This window comes from Lynx rufus, unplaced genomic scaffold (genome assembly GCF_022079265.1).
Source record: "Lynx rufus isolate CCGP_SWC_20201006 ecotype Redwood Valley unplaced genomic scaffold, mLynRuf1.p SCAF_10, whole genome shotgun sequence".
In the NCBI taxonomy this organism is placed as follows: Eukaryota; Metazoa; Chordata; class Mammalia; order Carnivora; family Felidae; genus Lynx; species Lynx rufus.
In genome coordinates, this window is record NW_025814824.1 from 78,278,175 (window position 1) to 78,295,198 (window position 17,024).

At 38.7% G+C, this 17,024-nt stretch overlaps 1 non-coding gene across 1 annotated transcript; it reads left to right on the forward strand.

Moving 5' to 3' along the window:
- The first annotated feature begins 9,022 nt into the window (after positions 1-9,022).
- On the forward strand, positions 9,023-9,129 carry LOC124505565 (U6 spliceosomal RNA). The gene has a single exon (XR_006960681.1). It is a non-coding gene; the product is annotated as a U6 spliceosomal RNA (small nuclear RNA).
- Positions 9,130-17,024: the final 7,895 nt, after the last annotated feature.

Below are 17,024 nucleotides of genomic sequence, written 5' to 3' on the forward strand. Positions count from 1 at the left end.
TTACTTTAGCAGTTACTAATTATTTGAACTTGATTTATATCCAGGAAATTTCTGTGATGTCACCAAGGGCAGTTTTGAGAAACATTTTAAAGAGTAAGATTTTTTAATAAAGAAAAGTGCTATATTCATGAAAATTTGTGAGGCTAGGGAGGGACATGTAAAAAGTCTAAATATCAGGCAGGTGTTCAGAATGGAGAAAATAGACCCTAGCTGTCTAATTTCCCAACTATTTCCCAGCTTCAAGGATGGCTGCCCATGAAGAAATGAGCACAGAGGCGGGGACCAAAATCTCTGAAAGGTCTACCTATGATTTGAGCTTAGCCTCTCTATTGGCTCAATGCCCTCGTCAGCTGGTGGCTCCTTTCTCATGAGACTAGAATGTTTGCCACTCAAAAACCTACTTCTTTTTTAGTTAGATATTTAGTCTTCCCATATGAATACCTCATTCAATTAACATTAGTCATCCTTCTATCCAACAGCCAAGAAGGAAAGTGATACCAGTCCATGACCTTTATTCTTCTACCCTTAGTCTTATTTTGTAAAGATGTTTCCTTATAATGCCCCCAAAGATGACATGATGTGGGGGAGGGCTCCCACACTTGAACTCAGGGACCAGAAGGTTGAACTGAACATGGTGGAGTACCTCAGACAGTCGGGAAGTTTAGAATTATTGCAACTATTAACATCAGTCACCCTCTTATGTGTGAGGTACAGTGCTCATCATTACACGCATTACCTTATTTAATAGTCTTAAGCTTCTTTTTTGTCCTAATTGTATACTTAAGAAAACTGAGACCCACAGAGAAGAAATTTTCTCAAGGTCATGTAACTACTTAGTAGTAGATAATTCAAATTGACTGTTCAGATACAACATCAATATTTTTTTTTTCTATTTTCTTTGCTGTATCTTAGCCTTCTAGCATCGTTATATCTCTTTTGTAAAATGAGAAAACTGAGTATCCTTGTCTCTTGTTTCTTAGTCTTTATTATAAGGGCTTCTCTTTGTCTAGAGCAATAGTGTGTTCCTTAAAGCATTTACTCAAATGGGTATTAATAACACTTCTTCTTGTGGTTGGAGTGGGTAAAAATGTGTCTGGGATCAAAAAACCTTAAGATATGGTGGAGTAAAGTATGGATTCACATCTTGGTAGCTGCAAGTTTCCTTAGAACATCTAATATTCTAAAGAGAATTGAATGTCTATAGAAGAGGCAGAGGCTGAGAATTTAAAATGTAGCATTAGCAAACGTATTTGAGTCCACAGAATCCTTTTTTTTTTTTAAATCATTTTGTGTACTTATGACATTTATTTGCTCTGGAATACATTTGGGGACAGACTGGGAGAAAATATTAAGTCCACATTTATGTGCACATTTATGTTCACCAACTCCTTCCTTAAATTCCAACCTCAGCCAACTTCTCTTGTCTAATCCTTCCCTGCACACACAAATACAACATGTCTACACAGCCCTCCTTCTCTTACTCCCAAACCTTCCCACCACGGACACACATAGGACCTCTGAGTTCCTTGAAGACACTGGTGTGTTAAACATGCCCAAATGTTTTCACAGAAATGCAACCTCCTCCTAGATGGTCCTTCCGTCTGCAATCACCACCTTAGTAACAAGTGTATATTCAACTTCCTATGACTCTGCTACATGTCACTTTCTCTTGAACCCACTCCTAAGAAAATTCCATAACATTACCTTGGCCTTTCCCCAGTGTGATTTTTTTTAATCTTGGTAACACACCAATGAAGACTTTAACTCTGCTGGGAATTAAGGGTTTTGACTGATATCTGAGCTCTTTGGGGGTCTTGGTCCAGAGCCCACACAAATTCCAGAAAGCAGTTTCTACATATAAAGACATTAGAATATTAGAAGTGCTAAGGATGCAAGTGAAGTCTAACTACAATCTCATTTTCTCATTGCCATCAAACACAGGACACTTTTTACAACCCTATAACCCACCTAATATGATCATAGCTGACCTATTCCCCAAATTTAATCCTATACACATAACCTTGTCCCCAGCTTAGTGCTATTCGAGACATTATATCACCAAACCAATCCCAGCCTTATAACCCATTGGCCCATTAATATACTTCTAATCATTCATTTATAAAACATAACCCACCCAAACAACCCTATAACCTTTTTAATGGATTCAGAACCAGCCAATTACCAAACTTGATCTCATCTGCATAGTTCCCATCACCTCTTAATGAGCTCTAACTGGCCCTGCAAGTTTCAGCATTAACAAAAGCTATTCCATTCAATTTGTGGCCTTTTATTTGATTTTTTTAAACATCAAATACTGCACCATTTTTTTAAAGTCCATTTTTTCCAACTCATCTAATTCTCTTTTTTCTTGCTTGAGAAAATTGGAATAATCCCTAATATTGTAGTTCATTATCTTTCCCAAAAGGATGTGAGAAGAGTTGTATAAAATACATATATTTTCAGGTTCCGCGACTAGCATTTGAACTCTCCATTGGACTTAATGGAGGCTTTCTCATATGTGACTGAGGATAGGCCTTGAATTATTTATTTCAGTGGATTCTTATAAAAACCTACTTTAGGGTTACATGTAGACCTGTGGGCCTTTCCATGTGGGTTAGATAGAACTGAGCTCAGAGTATTCCACGAGAAATGTTCCTTCCCCTGAGTTACCGTAACAAACTTGACAGAATTAAGAAAAAAGAAGGACAAAGCAGGGTATATATGAAGCATATGGCAAGTTAGAATCTTTGTTCAAAATTCTGTTTCTCAACAATTTGCATTAAAACTATGGATTTGCACTTTTGAGGATGGGGGTTGCCACGTGCTTTTTTTGTTTACTTATTCATGTGACAAACATTTACTGAGTGCCTACTTATGTTGATGGGGCTTTGTAGGCTTGGGGCAGAGAATTCACACTAACCTAAATCTGTGGCAGATCTTTATCACTTGACTATGGTTTGTATCTTCTCCGGGGTTTGTGGGTATATGTGCCTATATGTCAATATCTAATTATTTGATTAGGTACATATTGGTGTATAGTAAATTAACATATAGTTAACGTAGCAAATATTTGCTACATGTAGCCATGCAGTGAATATTTATCAAGGGCCGTTTGCCAACTAGCATTCTTGATACCCTGAAAATAAAGTATTATTTTTCTCACTTATTTCCGTTTGGGGGGAGTGATGCTCAGAGAGCTCAGTAAACTTGCTCAGGATTTTACAAAGTAGCTGAGGTAGGATTTGAATCCAGGTCTCTCTGATGTAAAAGCCCAAGTTCATTCTCTCCTATCACACTACCTGCCAAGCAGAGTCATTTCAGAGAGGGTAGCTTGTCTATTCCAAATTCTTTATATTCTCAGTGAGGAAATTAAGGCCAGAGGAGAGAGGTGATTTGCCCCAGGCTTCATCTATAAAACTACACAACCCAGAGCAAGATGGCTTCTCTAGGAAAGAAGATGGTTGTCTCTAAAAACACAGCATCCTGGCAATTCAGATCAATTGTGTCCACAAGTACAACAAGAAGAGAGAACGAATGCCCTGTCATCCAACACCAGCAAATGGCCCTTCTGGCATTGATTCACTGAGGCATAGGCCTCCCGGGGGAAGAATGCATTGTTCATCCTGCCGGCCCAGCCACATTATGCTTACGGAGATGAAGAACCACATATCAAAATTAGCATTTGTGCAAATGATCACACAATTCCTTCAGGCCTGCTGTGTCCCCTTAATAGGCCCATCTTTCAATTATGAAGTGCGGATCAGTCAGTGTTCTTCTATAATCTCATTATTTTTGTTATGTTGACATTATACAAGGACTTTTTTTTTCCCTCACACTTGAAGCCAGGCCTATCAACATGAAATGGTTATTGAATCTATAGAGGGAAAAAAATGGACATATTAATTCTTATATCTTCAAATCAGAACATCTTTGATATGGTCAGGATTAAGAATAAAAGCATCCATATTTAAAACTCTACCCCCTTGGGCACATCTGTTTGAGAAATCAGGCAGCTTACCTTTCTCCATCTGTCATGTACCTATCCTTCCACTTCCTGATCAGATCATCACACAGACTTGGCTTGGTCAGATCTCAATATGAATTTCTCACAAGGCATTACCTTTCTTCAGCAGCATTTACTGTCATCTCTTCTTAAATCAAAATTGGAAACCTCAGTCTTCCATCAGTTGTTTTTCTTCTGGTCCTAAAGAAAGACAAAAACTCTTACATCAAAAAGTACTTAGGGGCACCTGGGTGGTTCAGTGAGTTGGGCATCCAACTCTTGACTTCAGCTTAGGTCATGATCTCACGGTTTAGGAGTTCAAGCCCTGCATCCAGCTCCCTGCTCACAGTGAGGAGCCTCGTTGAGATTTTGTCCCTCTCTCTCTCTGTTCCTTCCCTGTTTGTGCTCTCTGTTTCTCTCAAAATAAACAAACAAACTTTAAAAAAAGTACCTAAAATATTTGAAATTGTAATCATAACCTCATTTCCAACACACACAAGGCAACCTTAATAACAGTTTTTTACTGTGCCCTCAGCACCCTTATGGCATGGCTAACTGATATTTATTCATGTAAACTCAAACAGATGATCAAAGTGTCTTGTGCATGTGAATCAGTGTATGCATGTGGGTGGTTTAGAAAACCTAACCAGTTGCCTGCTGCCACCATTCTATAACCGGGTGCCATCAGGTACCGCTCTAGTTAACTTGGAACGATGCATAATTGATATTACTAGAGATAGTATCTGCAAATTTTCCTCTATTTTTTGTTCAATTTTGAAGTCATTTCAAACTTATAGCAATCTGCAACAATCATACAAAGACTGTTTTTTTGTTTTGTTTTGTTTTGGTTTGGTTTTTTTACTGCCCGAAAGCACTGGAGAGTGAGTTGTGGACATGATGTCCTGTCACCCTAAACACTAGTGTATTAAGTCCTATGAACATGGACGTTCTCTAACATAACTTCAAAAAAGCTGCCAGAATTTTTAAAAAATTAACACATATTACTAATTTCACATACCCCTTTCAAGTATCTTTAATTTCCATAAATGCCCATTAGAGCAAAAATGGCTAATCTAGAATCATGTGTCACATTTAATTGTCATAAATTTTAGTAGCCTTCAATTGACATTAGTTCCTCAGTCTTTCCTTGCCTTTAATGACCCTGATGCTTTTGAATATCACAGACTGATAATTTTACATTTTATAGAATGTCATTCAATTTGGATTTGTTCAATGTGTCCTTATCAGATTTAGATTATAGATTTTTGACAACAACATAAAAATTGTGATTCTGTGTTCTTCTCATAAAATCCTATCAAGTGATACACAGTTTCAATTTGTCCCACTACTGGTGATGTTAACTTTGATCACCTGGTTTAGGTTGTATCTATAAGATTTTTCCACTGTAAAATTACTTCTATAATAAGTATGATACGGGAGTTATTTTGAGACTAAGCAAATATTCTATTCCTTATCATACTTTTACCCACTGGCTTTAGCATTTACTATATTAGTTGGAGAAAATAATTATTCCTCCAGCTGCCAAATGGTGATTTTTCTATCACTATTATTCCTTCTCCATTTATTAGGTGGCATTCTAGTGGAAGGAAAAGTGTTTTCTTCTTCCCATTTATTTGTTTACTTGTATTAGAATGGACTCATGGATGCCTATTTTATTCAGTGGGTTATAATCCAGTAGCATCTCTGTTTAATTTGATGCCTAGCTTATTCCAGTGGGAGGTCCTTCTGGCTGCTTCTGTGTCCTTTTTACATGTCCACAATATTCTTTGTACTTATATTATTTCTGGCACACCAAGCTGCGTAAGGCTCATCCTGAATTTTGGGTTTCACAACCCTGAAATCAGCCATTTCTCTAAGGATCTCAAGTTCTTTTAGTGGAGAATGTTTTTAGAGACAACGATCTGTGTTGGTTGTGTTCATTTATCTGGGATGTCACTATCCCTGGGCCCTCTTGGTAGACCACTGAGATAAAATGTGTGTGTGTGTGCATGTGTGTGTGTGTGCGTGTGTGTGTGTGTGTGTGTTTTATATATAGTGTGTGTGTGAGTGTTTTATATATAGATATATATATACATACACATATACACACACACACCTATATATAAAACTCACACACACACACACACACACACACACACTGTATATGTATATATGTATGTATACGTATATATACATACACATATATGTGTATATGTGTATATATATACACATGTGTATGTGTATATATATACATACATACACATACACACACACCTATATATACATATACATATATATACATATACACATATATACACACATATATACATATATACACATATACATATATATGTGTGTATATATACGTATACATACATATATATACATATACAGTGTGTGTGTGTGTGTGTATATATATATATACACTCTGCACACCTACATATTACCACCAGGCACCCTCTTTACCGATTCAGGCTCCAGTATATCTGTTAGACATTGACCTCCTTACCTACAGATGCAAACCTTTATCTATCTCACCTAATGACTTTTATACTAAATGATTTAGGAGAGAATATGACAGGACATAGAAAGAAGGAAGGAAAGAAAGAAAGAAGGAAGGAGAAGAGGGAAGGATGGAAGGAAGGAACACAGGCAGGCAAGCTCTCATATTCAAGTTTAGTTTTACTAAAATGTCTTGAAGAGACACGTGAAGACTTTCTGAAAAAATAAAGTAGAGCCAAATCACTCAATATTTACATGCTGAACATGAGAACTTTAGGTATAATCATAGTTTATATCAAACTTTTAACTGCCATCATGTTTATTTCATATCATATGACTTAATACTAAAATCATTAATTTGATATCCCTGTGAACTTTGCTCTTGCTAAACTTCCTTTTGGAAACACTTGTATTTGTCAACACTACTCTTAAAGCATGGCACCACAAACTGTACATATGTATTGTGTCTCTCTAGGAAGCAAGTAATACGTTGCAATTACAATTCCAACTTTACATTGAGCACTCACCTTTTAAAAATTTTTTTTCAACGTTTATTTATTTTTGGGACAGAGAGAGACAGAGCATGAACGGGGGAGGGGCAGAGAGAGAGGGAGACACAGAATCGGAAACAGGCTCCAGGCTCTGAGCCATCAGCCCAGAGCCTGACGCGGGGCTCCAACTCACGGACTGCGAGATTGTGACCTGGCTGAAGTCGGACGCTTAACCGACTGCGCCACCCAGGCGCCCCGAGCACTCACCTTTCTAACAACATGACCAAGTACTGTATTGGCAGCTTTATATATACAACAGAATTTTAGAATGTAAAATTTGACTAAGGCCTGTACTGAAAGGATATTCTAGACTAAGAAGTCAACATTTCAAAATACTGAATGATAACCTCACACCTTTTCAACCTTTATCTCTTATTATGGGTATAACACGATCATCAAATGGAGAGTGAAGGAAGAATTTTGGAAATAGTTCTGTGTATGCTTTAAGTCTTACATTTTTCCCAGGGCACCATTGGAAAGGGCTTCCCTGTGCACTTCACAAGGGTACGTGGGCCTTTAAGGAAGCCATTCGAAGAGCTTGTTGAATCTCCATCTTGTTACTTACGCCTGAGTTGTACCTGAGAAATGTAAACATCAAAAGCCTGGATAAAGTGACCTATGTCCTTAGAGTAGACAATTGTAGTTTGAGAAAAACCACCCTCCCCATCAAAGGATTATGGCCTTTACCCTAAATCAGATCTGGGCCATGCCGTAAAGAGTACTGGTTTGGAGTTGTCTAGAATTGTCCAAGAGGTTTGCCTGGAAGGAGGGGCATGAGGGCCAGAGTAGGTAGACCTGAAGACTATGGGCTGAGCAGCAGAAGGTAAGTTGGCAGAGATGAGTCATGAATATTGAGGTGATGGATACTCTGAATCAGGGGAAGTAGTGCAGGAGGAACTCAGGATGGACACAGATAGCATTAACCATCCGTCACGTGCACACAGCGCTAATGCTAGGTCTTCAGCCAATGCCAGTCATGGAGGAATGTTCCTCCTTTCTCCCTTTCCTGTCCTCCACCCCCACTCTGATTAAGAGTGTTTAGAAGCCAGAATAAAGGGAGAGGAGCAGATGCCTGTCCGTGTACATCTTTGCCGACACAGATAGCATTAACCATCCGTCACGTGCACACAGCGCTGATGCTAGGTCTTCAGCCAATGCCAGTCATGGAGGAATGTTCCTCCTTTCTCCCCTTCCTGTCCTCCACCCCCACTCTGATTAAGAGTGTTTAGAAGCCAGAATAAAGGGAGAGGAGCAGATGCCTGTCCGTGTACATCTTTGCCTCCAGGGTGTGAGACTAAAGCAAGCTTGGAAGAAGGAAAGGGAGAAGCTTTAAATTTATATCAAGTTCTAGTTCATGAGGATTGTAAGGGACAGGGCACATGAATTATTAAAATGAGGCAGAGGTTTATAACTGTGTTACCTTAGAACTTTTTCTATCATGACCAGAGTAGATAAGGTGCCTGAGGGCAGAGAAAACAATTGATGTGCTACAATGGATTGTAGGTTACTTTATAATTACACCTTCTATGACATACTTGATCAATGAAAGATTATACATGCATTGTATCATTGAAAACAACCCAATTTTATAAATGATGCAAATGGCTCAGATATTTGCTATGATTCAGAGTCACACAGCTCTTTAGACGGAATAGGGATTTGAATTTATGTTTAACTCGTACTTAAGCCCAAGCGCGTAACTACTGGGAGCCCTGTGAATTTGTGTCATCCACACACTGATAAAAATGATTTGATCACTTTATCGAGTGTTTGGAAACTTGAGACAGAAATTCACGAGGCCCAAGTCCTGAGGGGTTGGGAAAGTCCCTTCTTCCTATGGACAGAAAACAAACAACAAAAACAAATGAAAAGCATTTATAAAACGTAGTAAGGAAATGTACAACTGCTTAGGAAATTTAAAGCTACTGTGTGAATATATATTCCAATGTTTAAATTCAGCGGTCTTGTGCTCGCTTTGGCAGCACATATACTAAATTTGGAACGATACAGAGAAGATTAGCATGGGCCCTACACAACAATGATATGCAAACTCATGAACTGTTCCATATGTTCATTCATTCATTCATTCAGCGGTCTTTTAAAGGAAAAAAGCATCATTGAAATCTATAAGCACCACTTCCTTATTACTCCCCAATTATATTAACAAACAACAACCATGAAAAACAACTGAGTGTTTATCCTGTACTCAAACTAAACTCATGTTTTCAGTAGCCTGTGCTCTTCATTTAATTTTTTAATTTTTACTTCCACAAACCTCTTTTCTTCTTTCCTCGCTTCCTTCCTTCCTTCCTTCCTTTCTTCTGTCTCCCTCCTTCCCTCTCTTCCTTCTTCTCTCTCTCTCTGTGTCCTCAAATATATCCCCATGCCATACAAACATAAGAATTTTGGGGGTAAAAACAGAAAACTAGCACTTCATTTGGAAAATGATGTAATAGTGATTAAACAGGTAATATGTATATAGCACCTAACTAAGTGACTAGTAAATGGTAAAATCCTCTAAAAATTATCCTCACTTTAACAACACAAGCCTTTGTAGATATTAAATGTTGTAATGTATTAAATGATGTCACATGTGTACACAGTATACAGTAAGTTTTTTTAAAAAAATCGAGGCCCCCACATGTGCATATGCATTTATCTTTTTATCACATCTACCTTTCAATGCCAGATTTAAATCGCCTGTTCTCCCTGGAGTTTTCTCTGGTAAGCCCTGCCCATATGAATTGGTTTCTCTCGATATCCTCTCTCATACTCTTTAATTAGCATTTAGTTATTTTTCTAAATAGGCTTCATTCTGTATTGTATTATTTTAAAGATTCACAAGAACTTTTAAAACCATTTTGTTCAATTCTTCAAGTTAACAATTTAGGACCTCAGGCCAAAGGAATTAAGAAACTTTCCTCAAATCACACTACGTTAAAGGCAAAACAGTTGCCCTAATTCATCATTAATCTTTAATTACTTTACTGAAAGCTCCACAAGGACTAAAATTATACTACATTCTTTTATTATCTTTATTCCCTGAGGCTAATAGCAGTGGTAGGATCACCAAGTGGGCGCGCAATATATTCTTGCTGCGTTAAATTTTACTGATTCTACATACACAAGGGGTTTCCAAATGGGGTTGTGCACAAGACTCACCTGGGGCCTTGTTAAAATATATAGACTCCTGCCCCTACCCCCAGAGATTGCCAGTCTGCACATCGAAGTGGGTTCCAGGAATCTGCATTTGTAAGAGATGCTCCAAGGGAGTTGATCTTAATGGTCCAAGGAGTAGTGCTTGGGAACTACCTCCAAGCCTATTCTGGAATACTTCCAGGGAAAAAAGCCCACAATTTTGCTTAGTATCATGTTTTGGTGTCTAATAGACCTTATAACTAAAGGGAATAAAAGTTCTTCATAATGCTGGGCTAAATTCTCACTACTGCAATTTCCTCCCTACTACCTCGGGTAGAATGGCTAACAGCTGGTATTTTAATAACCCTTGAAGATTATTATTAAGTTACTCATCCACCTTCTCTTCTCCCAGCTAAATAGCTCCAGTCTTTCTTAGCTACCTCCTATAGGCCCTATTTCCTAAACCCTCATCTTTCCCACAGTTGCCTAACTTTTGAAGTAAGACTAACAGCCTATTATTGTGCTGTGTTTCATGAGGTGTAATGAAAGGCTATTTAGAATTTTTGAGAGGAAGCACTGTATTAGTAGGATATGGGTTTGAGAGTAATGTTCTTGTATCTCTTGTCTACATACACTCTATTAGATTTTGATATCTCTAGGCAGATAGAGAGGCAGTACGGTGCCAGGGATAGAGCTTCATATAGCTAGGCAGGGCACCACAGAGTTCCAGGCCAGTGCTTCTACTAACTGGGTAGGTGACTTAAAGCAAGTCATTTTCTCTGTTATTTATTTCCTTACAAGAAGGCAGTATATATACTTCCTAAACTCTAGCAGTTGTCATGAAGCTCCAATCAGTGCAGCATAAGGAACTTTGCAAAGTATGATGTTCATTCTATGTCTAGACTTTAGACCAACACACAAGAGGTTGGTGGGATGGAGTGAGGTAGAGAGTCAGTAGTGCATCAATAGCTTGGGGATAAATATTGTAAGATTACCCCACAAAATCCAGTGTCTGAGACACAATTAGGACAGACCAGCAGGGAAACCCATCACTGGTTGAGCCAAAATTCAAATGGGAGTGCTCTTCCTCCAGCAAACTAACCAGCGATTTTCTTGGGAAGGCAGATGTTGCTCTGCACTCTGATTCCTGGCTCTGACCACCACAGACCTGATTTCTCAGCGTGATCCTCCTCATCATGCCTCAGCTGTTCTATCATTCCTGCTACAGTAGCTCTATTGCAGTCCTGCCAAAACCATTATATTTTATACCAAGATGGCTTGGACAATAATAATATCCACCGTCAAAGAAGAAATTTTATGTAGGGTGTTGGCTGTAGGGGAAAGACTGGTAAGTATCATCATCACTAGCTACCCAGGTCTCTTAATTATTCAGTAATCACTGTAGCATTATTGAGTAACTGATTGGCCTTGGTACTAGGTGATAATGATGCCAGGCTCTGTTCTAAATGATGCAATGTATTACCTCATTTAATCATTTACTACTATTATGAGTTAGAGAATATAATGATCTCATCTTACTGATGAAGAAACTCAAGTAGAAAAAGATGAAATACCTTGATTGAGATCCTACAGTAACCTGAGCCTCAAAAGCAGACAACTGAACATCAGAACCAATGCTTGTGAACACCACACTAATCAAATTTAAGGTTAGCGATGAAAGTACACCCTGATGAGAAGAAATGATGGCATTTTCATCCTGTTCAAGGGAAACATCAATCACAACTTCATTACTAGAGATTGAAGTCCTAACTTACTGGCTTAGCATGTAAGACCTTTAAAGGTCTGGATTCAAATTTTTCTCATAGCCTTATCTCCAGCAATCCCCATCTCTGCACACCATGTTCAAAGACAAATGAAACAGCCCCCTGCTTGTCACTCCTGCCCCAAGCTATCCCACTGTCCATGGTTGTTTTCACTGTTCTCCCTGCCTATGACAGTCTTTACAAGATTAGCATGGCCAAATCCTCACCTTTTCTCAATAAACAATGGAAATGTTCCCACTCTATTCCTAGTCCCTGATCAAAAAAAAAAAAAAAAATGTTAGTTTTGAACATCAAGCCCATCTCAAAAGCTATCTTTTTACTCCTAGAATTTTCTGTATTACCATGTTATGTGATAATATCACTCTTAAAAATCAGTGATGTCGAGAGCATGTACAATGTGCTAGAGACAATGTCACATGCTTTCCTAACCCTCATGGCAGCCCTATGGTGTTGGCATTATAATTTCATTTTATAAGGAGGGAACTGAGATTCACATAGGGGAATGCAAGGTCATACACATCAGATCTTACATCCAGATTTTTCTAAATATAAAAACTGTGTTCTCAATAACCACCCTATACTACTTTATTATTTAGTAAACTTCTTGAAAACAATGTTTGCATCTTGCTCATATTTGATTCATAACACACTGCACATGGTAGTCGTCATGCATTCTTTTTTTCTTTCTGTTTTCTTTTTTTAAAAAAAATTTCCTTGCAAATTGATGTAAACTGAATTCTGTCTTAGAGCAGAGGCCTTCATAAAACTACACAATTGTTCCAAACAACACAACCTGAAACTTTCTTTGTCTTTGTTCATTGTTGATGAGTGTGTGCTTGTTCTTCTAGTTACGTTACTCTTCATTCAATCTTTGCTTTAAACTGGCTTTCATGTTCTTGCTGCTGAACTGACAATCCCTCATTTCAGCTGTTTGACAGCTCGCACGCCCTGCCTGCCAGCATCAATATTTACTAATGGACCCTTTCTCTTACAAAAGCTGTTTGCAATAAGGAAAGATAATGAAGAAATTACTTGACCCCAGACACACAGCTAGTGGTAATGATGGCCCATGTCACTGGGCCTTTCTGCCATCTGTGCCCAAGCAAGGGGGCAGGGCAGGGAAAGGATGGAGGAGCTGAGACAGTGGAGGAGAGCTCCAAGGAGAGAGAAGGTTGATGATTCAGAAGCAGGAAGGGAATAACCTTTCGTAAGCCTGCTTCTATGGCCCAAACATTTTATATGCATGATCCCATTTAATTCTCAAAACAGTATGCTGAGATAACTGTGGCTGATCCTTTTGACTTGGTCTTAAATGAAAAAACTGTGAACCAAAGAAGGTAAATAAATGGGTCAAAGGGACCGAGCCAGAAAGTAAGGGAAACTGTGTATCATACTTGTTCGAGTCCCTGAAATTTGGAATTTTGCAAGAATGGATTTGAATCGAGGCTTCTGCCAGACAGTTGTTTTGTGACCTTGAACAAGTTTTGTGTGTGTGTGTGTGTGTGTGTGTGTGTGTGTGTGTACGTGCACATGCACATGTACACATGCATGGCAAATTCTCAATATTCATTTTTTCCTGTGTGTAAAGTGAAAGTAGTAAGAGAATCAACTTTGATGTGTCACTCTGACGATTAAATAAGATAATAAGCATCAAGTTCTTAGCCTAGTTGTGGACACAAAACAACTCTGTAGTACACACATGACAGGCATTCTATTTTGGTTGTTCTTATCAGGACTACAATTAAATGATGGATCCCAAACTCAAATGCAAGCCTGCTTACTTCTGAATTCCATTCTATTTCCATTCCTTGACAAAATCTCAACAAGTCAATTGAGTGAAAGGGTATAGAAGGGGCGATAATAAAGTTCTGAATAGATCCCCTTGTCATTATAACACACCTTGTTATGCTGATTGAGATAATGGAGACCCAGATTTGTATTTCAAATTTTCAGAGCCTACCAAGTTTAGCCATCTTTCTGGTGGCATAATGGTAACTTATTGCCAAGCTTAAGTTGATAAACTTCTCTGGGAAGCAGGAATTCCTGTCCCCTCAAAGGTCCTTCTAGCTGGAATAAGAATCAAATTGACGTGAAACAGTTTAACTGGAGAAAATAAAATTTAATAGTATACGTACAGGGAATCCACATAGACATGGGAATTCCAAAGACAGGCAAAATGAGGTATATATGTCATCCTGGACTAAAGACAAGGGGGTAGGAAAAAGGAATGCAATCCACAGGGCAAGAAGAAGAATAACAGATGTTTGGAAATTAGATGTTTGCCCTGCCATACGGATGGGTCCCTAGATAAAATGCATCTCTGCTAATAACCCTTATTCTGGCAAAGACCCCCAACTTAGATTCTTCAGTGTCTTTAAGGGAGGGGCAAAAGTTTCCCTTGAGCCCCTAGGGTCTTGATTTACTTCAGCTCAGAATAATCTTCATGCCAAAGTTGCCCATCTTGCTGTGACCTGCTCTCCTATCATAGTTTTATAGTAAAATTAACTCTATCATACATAGAATGTCATCATAAAAGTGGCAGAATATGGTATGTTTGAGTGAGAGAAAAGAAGCTCTTTATGCATACTATGAATTTGCAGGTTCCTCTGTTTTTATAGTCAACATAAGAATTTTTTTTCTGTATTTAATCCTTTGAAGATGAAAGAATGTAAGACAACTAAAAATATATATAATCCTAAAATCCTGGGGATCTGGCTTTCAGTTTTAATTCTGCCGTGTACTGTACAGACTTGATCAAATTGCTTAACCTCTCTTCTGTATATTTCCAAAGCTGTAGAAATGGGGAAAATGAGCTCTCATATATTTTTTATAGTCAGCTGTGATAATATGTATAAAGTGCTCTGTACAGCTATAATTCGTATATTTGATAAATATAAATTCTCCTTCTACTTATTTATGAATATGACTAGATTGATTACTCAAACTCGGTCTTACTCTGTAGAAGGTAGAAGTTTATGGTAAGTATTTAGTTACTAGGCACGTTAATGTCATTGATCTCTGGAAAATTTGACAAAAGACACAAACCTTCCCCCCTTCCTACAGAAATGCACATGGGTATGTGCTCATAATATCAGGCCTGAATTTCTGTGGAAATGCAACCCCTACAGCCCACCTGTGTATGGACCCTAATGAGTAGGACTCAGTCTCTCTCCACCTTCCTGGTCCAGACCCCCACTGTGAACCTAATGTGGCAGTATTGTTCCACAATAAGTATGCCGGCCCCTTTTTCTGACATCAGCTCTATGAAGAGTTGGTACTTTGTGAGCCTTTGAAAGAGAGTGGGTGTGATTTGGCTGAGAAGCTGGAAGAAAGCAGATGAGGTAGGAGAGCCTCAGTGGGTTGGTCATGAGAGGTCACAGCACAATGGAAAGCTCTCTGCACCACTCTTGCTAATGGCAGAGTTATGTGACCTTGGTAGTCACTTACTGTGCCGAGTTCTGCCTACAAGAGCCAAGTGTGCTATTCTCAGTCCTCTTACTGGCAACTTCCCCTGAAACACCACCTCCCATCCCTCCCTCCGTGTCGTGTACTTTCATGGAGCAGAGAGACTCTGAACCTGGGCTCTGGCCCATTTTTTGACCGCGATGAATTTCAGGATCTTTCTCATGACCTCTTTCCCAGATAGATGGTTTCACAGATGAGATGGTATCTCTGAATTGCAGTAGAGGCTGGTTAAGAGTCATAGAGTCACTGGTGACAAAATACTAGTTTTCATTGGGTCTTTCATGACCATCCCCAGGAATAACTTTCCATTCTCTTGTGAATTGCTTCATGACACTCCCACCAGGCTTCATGACCTTTATTCCTTAACATACCTGTCTCCCCTGCTGAATAAGGAGTTCCTTGACCAAAGGGACACTCTTCCTGTGTATGCAAACCATGATGTTAAAAGTCTGGAATACGGCTGCTACAAAATAAATGAAGAATGAATAAAGGAGAGGATGCAAAACTAAAAGAATAAATCTATAATGTGCACAAATATGCCTTAGGTTATAGAAAACGTACTGTAAATGTCCTTTCCACAGAGGGGTCTACCTTGGCCATACAATGTAGTATTTACAGCTGGTTGTAATCATATTTTTTGTGTTCATTTATTTAATATTTTTCTCTCTTATGAACTTCATGTGGGATCATTACTGGAAGAAACATAGCACTTGGAACAAATGTCAGTGCTCGATACACATGAATAGAACAAACCGAGTCAATCACCTCTCTTCCTTTCTGCCCTTCCTCCCTTTTTTTTTTTTTTCCTCTCCATCTTTTGTGCTTCTTATTCCTCTTACTTGGGTTCCCAGACTTATTTACCTTTTGTGTTTCTTCTTCATTTTTTTCTTTTTTTATACCTCCTTTTTTCTTTCTTTCAAAAAAAATTGTACATGATGATGATGAGGATGATGAAATTAATAGTGATCACTTATTTTGAGTGTGCTATTTACCAGACACTGTTCTATGCATTTTACTAAAATTAGCTTACTTAGAGATCCCCCAAATCTCTATGCAATAGTTGCTACTCAAATCCCCAGTTTGCAGAAGTGGAAGCAGAGTCTTGAAGGGGTTAACTTGCTGCCCCAGGTTATGGAGCCAGGAAGTGGCAGAGAGGAGTGCAGACTAGGGTGTCTGACTCCAGAAGTCATGGTCTTTAACCACTAGGATACACTGCCTCCTGAAAACATCAATGGCCTCAAGTAATATGTTATAGGAATCTTTGGAGAGCTTTGGATTTAAGGATCAAAATAGCATCAGATGGTTTTTGAATTTTCTTTGTTACTCTTTCTCTGGTTTCTTAGGAAATTCACTTCAAATTACCAACCTGAAAATGGATCTGACTGGATTGAAAGTCTGAACCACTCTGGCCTCCCCTGCTGTCACAGACAACCTGACAGCCTCCATAGTTCTTGATCTGGGGAATTATGGGAGAATCTTGAACCTGTCAGTATGCTTGACCAGGCCCTTGTCCTGCAGGTGAATGACAGCAGCACCGTTTCCATCTCCACTCGATTTTCTGTCTGGAAGCAGCCAATTCTC